This window comes from Trachemys scripta, chromosome 8, assembly GCF_013100865.1.
Source record: "Trachemys scripta elegans isolate TJP31775 chromosome 8, CAS_Tse_1.0, whole genome shotgun sequence".
NCBI classification, from domain to species: Eukaryota; Metazoa; Chordata; order Testudines; family Emydidae; genus Trachemys; species Trachemys scripta.
The window spans coordinates 94,802,100-94,816,405 of NC_048305.1; the positions used below are offsets into that span (position 1 = coordinate 94,802,100).

A 14,306-nucleotide genomic window follows, 5' to 3' on the forward strand; every position below is an offset into this window, starting at 1 on the left:
GGCCCCCCCCCCCCCCCCCCCGCCTCTGGAGAGGAGGCGGCGACCCGGGATCATCTCCTCCCCAGCCCCCTGCTCCCGCCTCTGGGCTCGGCTGCGCGCGGACCGGGGTCGGGGGGCAGGCACCCGGGGAAGCGGCTCTCCCGGGGTGGCCGCGCCACGTGCGCGGTAAGGAGCCGGAGCCGCTGCCGCGCGCGCCATGGGGAGCAGAGGGACGCCGGGCGCCGAGGTTTGCCGCGGCAGGTTAGTGCTGCGAGAGTCTCTCCCCAGGCAAACGGGGGCTGGCGGCGGCGGTTGTTGGGGGGGGGGGGGGGGGATTGGATGAGCCGCTTGTGCGCGCAGTCTGTGTGTGTTCCCGGATAGTGCACACAGCAGCTGGGGCTTCTCCTGGGTGGCACCGAATAGCAAGAGCAAAGAGAAGTGCAGCCGCTGCTCTGCGGGGATAACAACTCCGGGCTCTCCCTGTCTATTGCAGTGGTCTCTCCGTCTGGGGACGGGGGTGGGACTTTGGGAACGGGATGGACCGGGGGGGGGGCAGAAGGGGTTGCCCGGATATTGCCATGCTGGAGTTGGGTGGCAGCTGCCACGTGCAGTTGTGGTGGAGAGAGGGGGCAAGGAGGGGGGTGCCTCCTTGTTGCTCCCCTGAAGAGTTGGCTGGTTGCCCCCGTGGAAGGAGGGCGGGCGGCCCCAGGCACTGCCTCCTTGGTGAGTGGGGAGGCCAGGTCGCCGCTGCGTGCAGGAGAAGGGATGTGGGGCAGAGGGCACCCTATAGCTGCTGGAGAGGGTGGTGGGGTGGGCAGGAGGGCCTTTGTAGCGCCCCTCTTCCCCCCTCATTACAGGGCAACTAGCAATTCCTCCTTCTCCAGCCTTTGGCAGCAGTTTTTACCCATTCGCATCTGCACATTGCAACCCCCCCTTTGCTCCCTCCCCTCTCCGTCCGCACCAGAACAAGCGGAATTTTCTGTCCCGGCTTCTAAGCGATCCGTGGAAACCCCCAAGATGCGGTCTGCAATCTCGTGTCCCCGAGGTGCCCGGCCCCAACCAAACCCACAGCAACGCCAGCCTCACCCCAGAACACACCAGCCCCTGGAGTCCAAGCAGAGAGGAAAGCCAACAACAAACGTGACCTGGTTGAGTGATTATTTTTTTTGCCTTGAGGATCCCCGGGCTCCTGACGAAGCGCTGCGGATGGGGGGAAGCTGAGTGTGTGACCGAGCCATCATTCCCATGGTTCAATTAGATCTCCACGCACAGCCATGTTATTGTGACTGCCCCGCACCAAGACGCCCCTTGTCTTGCGTTTGCTGTTACGCACCGTTATGTTGTTGGCGTTTGGGGGTTCCCGGGGGCTGTTGGTGAGGGAATTGTCAATCCCACGTTCAGAGTTTTGTTTCTGATTTTGAATCGCGCTTTTGCAAACATCCCCACGCTCCCACCCTCCAGAAACCCTAAAAGTACACATTGAAGTGAGCCGCATTGTTAGTGTCTGCTCCAGTTCCACGGGGCTTGCAGCCCGTCTACACACTGATGGCTGGTCGGAGATGATCTTACACCTGCAATCTGTCTTTTTGATGATGCGCCTCCTGAATGTATTGCTGCTGTCTACAGTAGTTTTAAATAAGGAGCGCGTTAGCTGAGGGCGCATTTTAAAAGCACTCATCTGTGTATTTGTTTTCTTTCTCGGAAGATGTATTGGGAGTTGAAAACCAACCGCAAACGGGATTGTCTGATGGAAATTTATTGTGGAAATATTTAGAACCTAAGGGAGGAGAAGTGGAAATGCCGACTTCACTGAGTTGCTTATATTAAGTAATAGGGCTATCCCCCGGAGCCTGGATCCCCTGGCAGTCCATAACATTATGGTTAAAACTAAGCTCCCTGATTTAAAGCTAGTCCTCTCCTAAGGGCCTGATTCTGCAATTGGACTGTACACCTGTGTAAAAGTTACTCAGGAGTAAGGGGTCAAAATGTTCATGTTGAAAGTTTGCACACTTACTGATGGCTCTCTGCTAATGCATAACATTGCAAACCTCCCCTATTCTCATTATTAGTGTCCTTTTTAAAAATTACAGACCAGATGAGGGATTCCAGATATCCTGCATTTCCAACAATGCACAGTCAAGGAGCTGGGTTTAAAAAAAAAAAGTGAAAATTGGCTTTAATAGAGATGTTCCTTAAATGGAATTGGATAAAAATTTTCATAATAAGACCTAATAAGAACTGTGGGAGGAAGGCCATTTGGTCTTCAGAGAGGTTTTAATATATGCCCTTAAGTGAATTAGTGTTCAAAATACCGTGATCGCAAGCTCTTAACTACAGTAGGGTGTTCCTATTGGCTTGATTCAAGTTTGGAATGCATTAGGTTGTGAAAGAAATCACAATGTGAATGTTTGGGGAGAATCTCAGGGAGATTCATTGGAACATTTCTGAGAGTGTTCAGTCTTTGGGGCAGGAGTAATTGTTTTTTGATCTGTTTGTAGACCAGCTAGCACAATGGAGTCCTGATCCATGACTGGAGCCCCTAAGCGCCACCACAATATAAATAATAATAATAATAATAATAAACATATGGGAGAGGGTAGTGAACAATCAAGTACAAGAATGTTTTGTTTTATTGTTTTTTATTAATCCTGGAACTTGTAGATCACTGTTTAGTTTTAGTTTCACTGTAAAGTTGTGTTCTGTTTGTTTCAACACAATAAACTAAACTTTAAATTCTTTACCAAAATAGTTTTAAAAGCCAAATTCTTGATTTTTTCTTCCACTTGCTTAAATTTTGAATACTCAACTAAAACGCTTAATCACCTTTATTGTTTTCAACTACTCACACAGAAAAAACCTTATTGTTGATGAGACTCATCTCTGAAGCTGTTTCACAGTATGTTTCCAGTGCAAGACACACAATTATATGAAATGATTGAAGAAAATATTGTATCACTTATTGTTTTTCTTTTTCTTGCTGCTATACTCACTTAAGCAAAAAGGAAATTATTGCTCAACATGGGATTGATATTCATTCAGATATGTACATTGTTTTTTGAAGAGGCCCTTATGAATTTTTTTGTTGTTGAGCGATCTAAATGCAGTTGATATCTAAAATAGAAATTAAAACTGAGAGCTGAAAGGCACATTTTCAGACTTCAGAAGTCAAACTGCAGGTGAAATTAGACTCTAGTTTACACAGTTGTCATTAATTTCTCTAATTACATGCATTACACACTTGCCTTAAATATACTGGATTTTTTCCCCCCAACTATTCTTTTTTTCTCACAGTGCATTTAATCACCATGGCATATGAGTTCAAAACTTATTGTCCCCTGTGGTATAGAAAGAATTTAGTCTGTGGACTGTACATTGGCACTGATCTCCCTTTAACAGCCCCTCAAGATATGGATGGAAGACAGCCACCCTCATGTCTCCTGGTAGGATCTGCCTTCCGGACATTAGTGCTTGCACACATCAGTGGTTTCATCTTACGAGGATTGAAATTGATTTTCTTTTTTCAGCGCAGCCTGTGAAAAATCCAGTTTGTGCCCCTTGACCTGTGGCCCCACATGATGAAGTGATACCAACAGTCAAGGATGTTGACTTGAGGCAGCTACAGGGCATCAAAAGTAGTAGCATCGGATTGAGCAGGTTATGCTGAGGCAGTTAGGGCTAGAGTCACAAAGGGGACTCGGGCTTTGTATTGCAGCACCGAACTGTAGGTGCCCTGCTGCCTAGTAGATTTCCCAGCCCTGAGTTAGAAGCCCAGGCACCCTCTTCAATGCTAGGGGAGAGTTAGGTGTCTAAGAATGAGATTTGCAAAAGCCAGCGCGCTGAGCAGGGAGCTGTCTAAACTAGCCAATCAGAAATGCTGAGAAGAGGGCTGTAGCCTAAGCCCCACCCCTCCAAAGAAATTAGCGGCCGAATTCTGGACTGGAGGGATGCCTAGCCAGGAACCCCCTGCTGGAGTTAAACACCTAAACCCAGTTCAACCCTTTCTCAAGTAAACCAGTGGTTGTGCCCCCATTATATCCAAGAGCCATGTGGTTAGACCATTCACCTGGGATGTGGGAGATTTGGGTTCAAATTCCCACCCTGTCTGATTCAGAGCAGGGACTTGGACCCCAGCCTCCCACCTCCCTGCCCTAACTACTGGATGAAAGGGTATTCTGTGGGGGTGGGGAGAGGAAGCTGGGTGTTTGTCAATCTCTGGGGTTGAAGCTTTGTATGAAAGCCATAGAGTGAGTGAATGACTCTCTTGCCTCATGGTTAGAGCAGTCTCTTGGGAGCCCCAGGTCTCAGTCTCTGTGCCAGTGAATATGGGTAGGTAAATGTGTAGTTTGAGGATTCTGCTGGAGGATTTAGGAGGCTTTGTGCATGACCACCAAAAGAAATTAGGTGCTTTAGGAAATGCAGGCTTCTAGGGTATTTAGGTGTCCACAAGGTTAGGTGGCAGCTGAGCAGGGGTTCTGAGGATCAAAATTTTGGATTTAGGCACTTAAAGTTAAGCATTTAAATCCCATTGTGGATGTCACTATCTGTCTACTTAACACTGTGAGCAAGCCACAATGCAGGTGCAGTCAAGAAGGTACAGGAGGCAGATTCTTTAGGGTCAAGGGCCAGCAGTTATGGAATACTTTGGCCTTTCTTGTTCATCAGAACACATCCTGGGCAACTTTTGATTAGATTTCCCTAGGCCTCTCCTGAACTTACTTGGGCAAACTGTTCATTTAAAAGTACATCAGCTTTAGTTGTTCTTTTCAGCTGCCAAGAGGTCATTGGACACGTGTGTCTAAATAACCATTTATTTATAACATGCTTTTTACTGTCCACCATGCACTTGCTGATGCTGTTTTTAGACTATCATCAGGTCCAGTCCCATAATCTCACTCATGCAAAACACATGACAACCATATTGCCATCCTTAGGAGATCAAAAATCATGAGCTGGATTCCCTCTCTTCCCCCCCCCCCCAAAATCAAGATTTTAAAAAAAATCGTATTGCGTTTTTGGTTTCTTTTGATTTTTGAACTCTGCCCATCCCCTGCATATGACAATTGGTGTTTACCACTCTGCCAGATTCATTAAGTAAGGTGATTCTGGCCCCCATTACAGGAGCCCTCATCCCCACATCTGCCCATCCCCTGCTCAGCAATTAATTTTGTCACCCTGTCTCTCCATGAGTTCTGTCCCTTTCTGGTGGACCCCTCAGTTCAGCTCACCCACCCCATTCACCCCCATGCCCTTCAGTTCAATTTCTTGCAACCTCCACCATCAGTTCAGCCCCTCCTCAGTTCAGTGACACCCCCCCCCCAACCTCACCTCTGCTCCTCCTGAGCTTTTCACCCCCCTCTCCCAGACCTGGGGGTGGGGGCTGCAACAGGGTTTCCTCTGCCTCTTCCCAGCCCAGGTGATGGAGGGAGGAGGAGCAGATGTGCTTTCCTTCCCCCCCCCCCCTCCACCTCCAGGAGGGTAGCAGGGAGAAGGTAAAGGAGTTGCCCTGAACTGCTGGGCTTTTTGCTCCCTCCTTCCCCTTCCAATCCTGTGATAGCAGTGGGGAGAGATACAGCTGGCTTCTGGCAGGGCTGATGCTCGTGACAGTGCAAGATGAACTCCATAACCCTCTGAATTCCCATCACTTGTGAAAATATCACTATAGTTGGCAGTACTTTGATGACTTCAGCTAATTTGATAGGTCTGCCAACCCATCTTATCCCATCCCAGCCCCAGAGGCTAAGTGAATCTCTTTCTGTCTATCTGTCTTTCTGACTCTTTGGGTTTCAAGTATTGCAAGGTTTTGGTCTGTCAGAAAAGTCTCTTGGTTTCTGTTAGCATATTTTATCAAACTAACTGCAGCCAACCTGCCCTGCTAATATGGGATTCTCCTGAAGATGAAGATATGCCAACAGCAGTTAAATATTGTTTACTGGAACCTATATAATTTTATGTTTAGGAAAGTGGATGGTTCCAGGGAATAGTAACAACGATTTTTTTTTAAAATGGTTGGCTAAAGTTTTAGTCACATAAGTAAGTGGCCTGATTTTCAAAAGTGCTGCTTACTTGGCCACGTTTACGGAAGTTAAGAGGGACTGCTGGATATGCAGAACTTTTGACAATCCAGCCGATTATTTAGGGATATAGAGCGTGTCACTTCTCAATCACACATTCATGTCCTGTGCAGGTAAGTAGTGACCAAAAATTGTTCTGTCTACCTTAGCTACTTATATGGCTCTATTACTATAGTACTTGAGCGCCTCACACTCTTTAATGTATTTATCCTCACAGCATCCTTGTGAGGTAAGGAAGTTATATCCCCATTTTACACATTGGAAACTGAGGCACAGACAGATTTGCCCAGGATCACACAGGAAGTCTGTGTGTGAAGCAGGGAATTGAACCCATTCTTCTTAAATTCCAGGCTTGCATCCTAACTAGTGGACCATCCTTCCTCTCACTTCTGTGTGAAAGGCAGATTGTATAAAAGATTGTCTGGTTGCCTGTGCAATTTGTTCAGTGGCCTATGTGAAATGAGTTGATGGTCCAAACCTCTTTCCTCCCTGTCAGGTGTCTGCATTGCAAAAATGCTATAATTGACAGATTGCCTGGCAGTAACATCAAAGAGGACAAGGACTGAATGAGCATGGAGACTGAACTACCATCTCACCTTAGCCCTTTTGGTACAAGGTTGAGGCATGTTAGTACGATAGGGCGGAGTGAATAAGACTTTACTGTTCCTTTTCTGGGGATAAACTTCACTTTTCTGGACTGTCAAGTCTTTTCCACCAGCATTAAGTTAATTCAAAGTTGTGTAAAAGAGACCTTAGCCTCTCAGTCTGGCCTTTCTTTATACCGATAAATCAGCTATGTGCATATTTTTTGCGCATTACCACTTGAAAATACATGTATTTTATTAAACATGTATAAAAAGCCAGATATTCAGTAGGATTTCATCAATCTAAACCTCAAGTGCCATTTGGCAAAATACCTTCTTCCTTTGTATGGCAGTTCTCTATTTCAACAATAATACAAGACTTGGAGATGAGTATTGATTAACTATATGAACATTTCACTAAGCATTTTAAATAAAAACATTTAACCCTCTCACCAATAATTAAATGGATTAAAAAGTATGAAGTTGAAACAGTTTTAAAAGGTGGCACACGGACCTAAACTCCATACTTTGCCAATAATACAAGGATTTTGCCCAGGCTAGCTTAAATAAAATTACATTTCATGGCCTTGGTTTAATAATTTCATCCATAAATCAATTCTGCTTAAAAGAAGTTGAATTGTTATTGCCCCATCCTTCGTAAACTAAAAAGGCCAGCGTAGTGGGATGCAGAAAAGCGGTCATATTATTTCATGCAATGTCATCTGTGTATCTAATCTCACACAGTCAACCATCATAATGTTCAGATGCTAAAGGTGTAAGCAGTATTCAGACATGTAATGCATAAAATTGCTGTTCTTCTGTTTGAGTTTTTTTTTTTATTGTAGCGTTAGCAAATCTTATGAGAATCAACTTAAAAGTAGTTTTTATAAATAACGACTGTATATTTTTCATTTGCCATGCATACAGTCATAGACCCTAGTCCTAGCACAGACCCCTCTGTGGCACTCCACATGGATTTAGGGTAGCAACTACAAAGCTATAACTGCATGTGGGTCTGTCGTGAATAAAGGGAAGCATGTAGCTGTGCTGCCCCAAGTGTCACTATTGCCTTGTTGCCCCACCCCTTGTTTTTGGGAGGGTCTGAGTTACTTACTTCACACCTTTCTCTGGAGCGGATTACTCCCCTGTGCATTAGTTAGCATCTCAGTTAGACAGGTGCTGGGGATAGAATCAGGATTCTTCCCAATTTCCACCCCCTTCCCAGAGTCTCAGAGCCAGGGCCGGCTCCAGGGTTTTGGCCGCCCCAAGCAGCCAAAAAAAACCCATCCCCAAACCCGCGATCGTGATCTGCGGCAGCAGGTCCTTCGCTCTGAGCCGGAGTGAGGGACCATCCGCCGAATTGCCGCCAAATAGCTGGTCGTGCCGCCCCTCTCCGGAGTGGCCGCCCCAAGCACCTGCTTGACAAGCTGGTGCCTGGAGCCGGCCCTGCTCAGGGCAGCACCTGCCCTTCCCATCATCCCATTGCAGTTAGCTTAGTGGAGAGCAAAAGGAGTCTTACCCTTCCTCAGGAGGTTCATCGTATCAGAAGTAGGATAGTCTGATACCTGAGGCTACAAACATACCCACTTATTGGTTCATTTCAACTATTAAATATGTACTGATGTATGAGCTGCTCTCTTTACTGTACAGAGATGTCTGTGAACGGCCGATTTGCTCTCTGTTCTCCAGATAGTGTCAAGAAGCACTGTTTATTTTTTTCCAGCAAATGCTGATTACCCTTGCAGGTAGGGAAACAGCAGTTTCTTGAGAGTCTTGTGATTCCCCTAACCCAAAGGCAAATGAATAGAAATTTAGTGGACCTAGAGCTCTCCAAAGAGGAGTCTGACCTAATTTTGTAGTGAAGCAAATAATCCTACCATGCAGGTACAGGACCGGATTAACTTTTTGTGGGCCCCAATGCTTGGACCATGGCCCCACCTCTCTGCTCAGCCTGCAGTCCGCCCCGAGACCCTGCCCCCTGCTCGGCCTCTTACCCCAAAGGCCCCACCCGCCGCTCACACACGGGGGGGGAGAGGGTGGAGAGGAGCGAGTGGTGGGCAGGGGGAGAGGGGGATGAAGAGGAGTGAGCAGGAGGGAAAGGGGAGAGAGGGGGCTGCAATTTAAGCCATTGCTTCTTTTCCTATCCTCAGAGGCTAAGAAGATCAATTTTTCTCTATCCTCCTTGTAACAACCTTTTATGTACTTGAAAACTGTTACCATGTCCCCTCTCGATCTTCCCTTTTCCAGACTAAACATACTCAGGTTTTTTCAGTCTTCCCTCATAGGTCATGTTTTCTAGACCTTTAATCATTTTTGTTGCTCTTCTCTGGACTCTCTCCAGTTTGTCCACATCCTTCCTGAAAAGTGGCGCCCAGAACTGGACACAATACTCCAGGTGAGGCCTAATCAGAGTGCAGTAGAGCGGAAGAATTACTACTCCTGTTTTGCTTACAACACTCCTGCTAATACATCCCAGGATGATGTTTGCTTTTTTTGCAACATTGTTACATTGACTCATTTAGTTTGTGGTCCACTATGACCCCCAGATCCCTTTCTGCAGTACTCCTTCCTAGGCAGTCATTTCCCATTTTGTATGTGTGCAACTGACTGTTCCTTCCTAAGTGGAGTACTTTGCATTTGTCCTTATTGAATTTCATCCTATTTACTTCAGACCATTTCTCCAGTTTGTCCAGATCATTTTGAATTTTAATCCTATCCTCCAAAGCACTTGCAATCCCTCCCAGCTTGGTATCTTCCGTAAATTTTGTAAGTGTACTCTCTATGCCATTATCTAAATCACTGATGAAGATATTGAACAGAACCGGACCCAGAACCAATTCCCGTGGGACCCCACTCATTATGCCCTTCCAGCATGACTGTGAACCACTGATAACTACTCTCTGGAAATGGTTTTCCAATCAATTTTGCACCCACAATATAGTAGCTCCATCTAGGTTGCATTTCCCTAGTTTGTTTATGAGATGGTCATGCAACACCATATTGAAAGCTTTACTAAAGTCAAGATATACTATGTCTACGACTTTCCCCCCTATTCACAAGGCTTGTTACCCTCTCAAAGAAAGCTTTCAGGTTGGTTTGACATGATTTGTCTTTGACAAATCCATGCTGACTGTTACTTATCACCTTATTATCTTCTAGATGTTTGCAAATTATTTGCTCCATTATCTTTCCAGGTACAGAAGATAAGCTGACTGGTCTGTAATTCCTTGGGTTGTCCCTGTTTTCCTTTTTATAGATTGGCACTATATTTGCCCTTTTCCAGTCTTCTGGAATCTCTCCCATCTTCCATGACTTTTCAAAAATAATCGCTAATGGCTCAGATATCTCCTCAGTCAGCTCCTTGAGTATTCTACGATGCATTTCATCAGGCCCTGGTGACTTGAACACATCTAACTTGTCTAAGTATTTTTAACTTGTTCTTTCTCTATTTTAGCCTCTGATCCTACCTCATTTTCACTGGCATTCACTATGTTAGACATCTAATCACAGCCAACCTTCTTGGTTAAAACTGAAACAAAGAAGTCATTAAGAACCTCTGACATTTCCACATTTTCTGTTGTCCTTTCATTGAGTAACAGGCCTACCCTGTCCTTGGTCTTCCTCTTGCTTCTAATGTATTTGTAGAATATTTTCTTGTTATCCTGTATGTCTCTAGCTAATTAGATCACATTTTTTGCCTTGGTATTTCTAATTTTGTCCCTACATACTTTGTGTTATTTGTTTATATTCATCCTTTGTAATTTGACCTAGTTTCCCCTTTTTGTAGGACTCTTTTATTTTTTATTTTTTAGATCATTGAAGATCTCCTGGTCAAGCCAGGGTGGCCTATTGCCATACTTCCTATCTTTCTATGCAGTCGGATAGTTTGCTCTTGTGCCCTTAATAATGTCTCTTTGAAAAACTGCCAACTGTCTTCAATTGTTTTTCCCCTTAGACTTGCTTCCCATGTGTGCTTGCTATTATGTTTTTAGCAGGCATACTACTGATTTTGCAAAACTTTAGATTTAGATGTTCTCAGAAAATGACCCTATAGTTGCAAGATGTGCATTACCTTAATGAGCAGTCAGTGGAAATCTGTGTAAAAATAGATTTGGAGGATATTTTTCAGAAAACAGATGATAAAAAAAATATCAAGCCCACTGGAGTTGCTTGTAATAGAATTGTATAAATATAGAGCTGGAAGGAATCTCAAGAGGTCATCAAGTCCAGCCCCCGTACTGAAACAGGACCAAGTAAACCTAGAACATCTCTGACAGGTGTTTATCTAACCAGTTCTTAAAAACTTACAGTGATGGGGATTTCACAACCAAACTCCATTGGAAGCCTACTACAGAGCTTAGCTACCCTTACGGTTAGAAAGTTTGTACTGTTATCTAACCTAAGTCTCGTTTGCTGCAGATTAAGCCAATTACTACTTGTCCTACCTTCGGTGGATATGGAGAACAATTGATCACCATCCTCTTTATAACAGCCTTTAATGTATTTGAAGACTATTATCAGGTCCCCCCTCAATTTTCCTTTCTCAAGACTAACATACCTAGTCATTTTAACCTTTCCTCATAGGTCAGGTCAGCCTCCATCTGAAGCAAGGGGGGAAGATTCATAGGAAGGGTTGCAGACTAAACTGGATGAACAAGCATCTCAGGTGGTTAAGAGAAGGCAGAAAGCCTACAAGGAAGGGAACATCGGAGGGATCAGCAAGGAAAGCTGCCTCTTGGAGGTCAGAAAATGTAGGGATAAAATGAGAATTGCCAAAAGCCAAGCAGAGCTGGACCTTGCAAAGGGAATTAAAATCAATAGTAAAAGGTTCTATAGCCATATAAATAAGAAGAAAACAAGGAAAGAAGAAGTGGGATCACTAAGCCCTGAGGATGGGATGAAGATTAAAGAAAATTCAGGCATGGCACAACACCTAAACAGATACTTTGCCTGAGTTTTTAATGAGGCTAGTGAAGAGTTTAGGGGTAGTGGTAGGCTGGCTAATGGGAACAAGGATAGGCAGGTAGAAATTAGGAAGTCCAACTCAAACAGTTTAATGGGACTAAATCGGGGGGCCTGGATAATCTCCATCCAAGAATATTAAAGGAACTGGCACATGAAATTGCAAGCCCAATAGAAAGGATTTTTTAAGGAATCTCTAAACTCGGGAGTCATACCCTATGACTAGAAAATTGCTAATATAGTTCCTATTTTTAAGAAAGGGGAAAAAAAGTGATCCAGGAAACTACAAGCCTGTTAATTTGACCTCAAAAGGTCTTGGAACAAATTTTGAAAGAGAAAATAATTCAGGACATAGAGGTTAATGGTAATTGGGATAGAAAACAACATGGTTTTCCAAAAAGTAGATTGTGCCAGACCAACCTGGGGTTATTAGTAGAGTTGTTCAGGGATTGGTTTTGGGATCGGTCTTGGGACAGATCTTATTTTAACATTACTGACCTTGGCACAAAAAGTGAGAGTGTACTAATGAAATTTGTGAATGACACAAAATTGGGAGGTATAGCCAATTCGGAGGAGGAATTTCATACAAGAAGATCTGGATGACCTTGTAAACTGGACTAGTAGAAATGGGATGAAATTTAATAGTGCAAAATGCAAGGTCATAAATTTAGGGACTAACTACAAGAATTTTTGCTATAAGCTGGGGATGTATCAGTTGGAAGTGACAGAGGAGGAAAAAGAGGCGGGTGTATTGGTTGATAACAATGTGATGTGACTGTGAAAAAGACTAATGCAGTTCTAGGATGCATCAGGCGAGGTATTTCCAGTAGAGACAGGGAAGTGTTACTACCTCATCTGGAATACTGTGTGCAATTTTTGTCTTCCGTGTTTAAGAAAAATGAATTCAAACTGGCACAGGTGCAGAGAAGGGCTACTAGGATGATCCAAGGAATGGAAAACCTACTTTATGAGAGGTGACTCAAAGAGCTTGGCTTGTTTAGCCTAACCAAAAGAAGGCTGAGGGCAGATGTGATTGTTCTCTATAAATACATCAGAGGGATAAATACCAGGGAGGGAGAGGATATAATGGATATAAACTGGCCATCAACAAGTTTAGGCTTGAAATTAGGCAAAGGTTTCTTACCATCAGAGGAGTGAAGTTCTGGAACAGCCTTCCAAGGAGAGCATTGGGAGCAAAAACCTAACTGGCTTCAAGATTGAGCTTGATATGTTTATTGTGGGGATGCTGTGAGACTACAGAGAATTCTTTGCCAGGTGTCTGGCTGGTGGGTCTTGCCCACATGATCAGGGTCTAATTGAGCACCATATTTGGATTGGGAAGGAATTTCCCCCCAGGTCAGATTGGCAGAGACCCTGGGGCTTTTTCGCCTTCCTCTGCAGTATGGGGTACGGGTTACTTGCAGGTTTAAACTAGTGTAAATTGTGGATTCTCTGTAACTTGAAGTCTTTAAACCATGATTTGAGGACTTCAGTAACTTAGCCAGAGGTTAGGGGGTCTATTACAGGAGTGAGTGGATGAGGTTTTGTGACCTGCAATGTGCAGGAGGTTAGACTAGATGATCATGATGGTCCCTTCTGACCTTAGTGTCTATAAGTCTCTGAGGTTTTCTAAGCTTTTTATCATTTTTGTTGCTCTCCTCTGCACTCACTAGTTTGTCCACAACTTTCCTAAAATGTGGTACTGACAACTGGACACAGTACCCCAGCGGAGGCCTCACAGTTCCAAGTAAAGTGGGACAGTTATTTCCTGTGTCTTACATATGACGCTCCTGTTAATACCACCCACAATTATATTGTTGTTTTTGACAACTACATCACATTGTTGGCTCATATAAAGTTTGTGATTCGCTATAACCCTCCATCTTTTTCAGCAGTATTACCACGTAGCCAGTTATTCCCCATTTTGTAGTTGTGCTTTTGATTTTTTTTAAGAGAAGTATTTTTAACTTGTCTCTACTAAATGTCACGTTGTTGATTTCAGACCAAATCTCTAATTTGCCAAGGTCATTTTGAATTCTAATCCTGTCCTCTAAAGTGCTTGCAATCCCTCCCAGTTTGGTGTCGTCTGCAAATTTTATATGCATACTCACCACTCCATTATCCAAGTCATTAATGAAAACATTAATGACAATATTGAATTGTATCTGAATGTGGGTAATATCTTTGTTAGGGAATCTGCTTGCTATCAAGACCAAAGTTATTAAGGGCATTGCTTGTTTTTTGTGGTTATGTTGATGATATAAAGAAGGAATACAGCGCCTCATAAAAGTGCTTTTTGTAGCACAAAGCTACTTTATTTCTCAGTAGCATACTAGGGACACTATCAGAATTGACTTTGGATGATTGCTATAGCATTGGTTGAGTCCCTTCTTGTGAATGTTCACCAGTCTGTAGTGTTGGACCCAGCCTTCGAATCCCACAGACTTCCAAGCTCACTGGGTCTGAGCAGCATCCAGACCCTCTCCCTAGCTCTGGCCTCTTAGGGTGTGTCTACATAGCAACTAGACACCCACCGCTGGCCCGTGCCAGATGACTTTTGCTTATGGGGCTTGGGCTGTAGGGCCGTTTCATTGCGGTGTAGATGTCTGGGCTTGGGCTGGAGCCTTGGCTATAGGACCTTGTGAGGTGGGTGGCTCCCAGAGCTTGGGCTGTAGCCCCTGAGTCCGAGCCCGTTGAGCCCAGTCAGCTG

At 44.5% G+C, this 14,306-nt stretch overlaps 1 protein-coding gene across 7 annotated transcripts in view; it reads left to right on the top strand.

Moving 5' to 3' along the window:
- The window catches only part of DAB1 (DAB adaptor protein 1), a 706,595-nt gene that overhangs the window by 443,004 nt on the left and 249,285 nt on the right, over window positions 1–14,306 (top strand). For 3 of the 7 annotated variants that reach the window (XM_034779094.1, XM_034779097.1, XM_034779100.1), the window contains exon 1: window positions 78–240. The exons of the other annotated variants lie outside the window; for them this stretch is intronic. The gene's annotated coding sequence lies outside the window, so the exon portion shown is untranslated. Of the gene's footprint in view, window positions 1–77; window positions 241–14,306 lie in introns of those variants that run through there. 7 annotated transcript variants of the gene reach the window in all.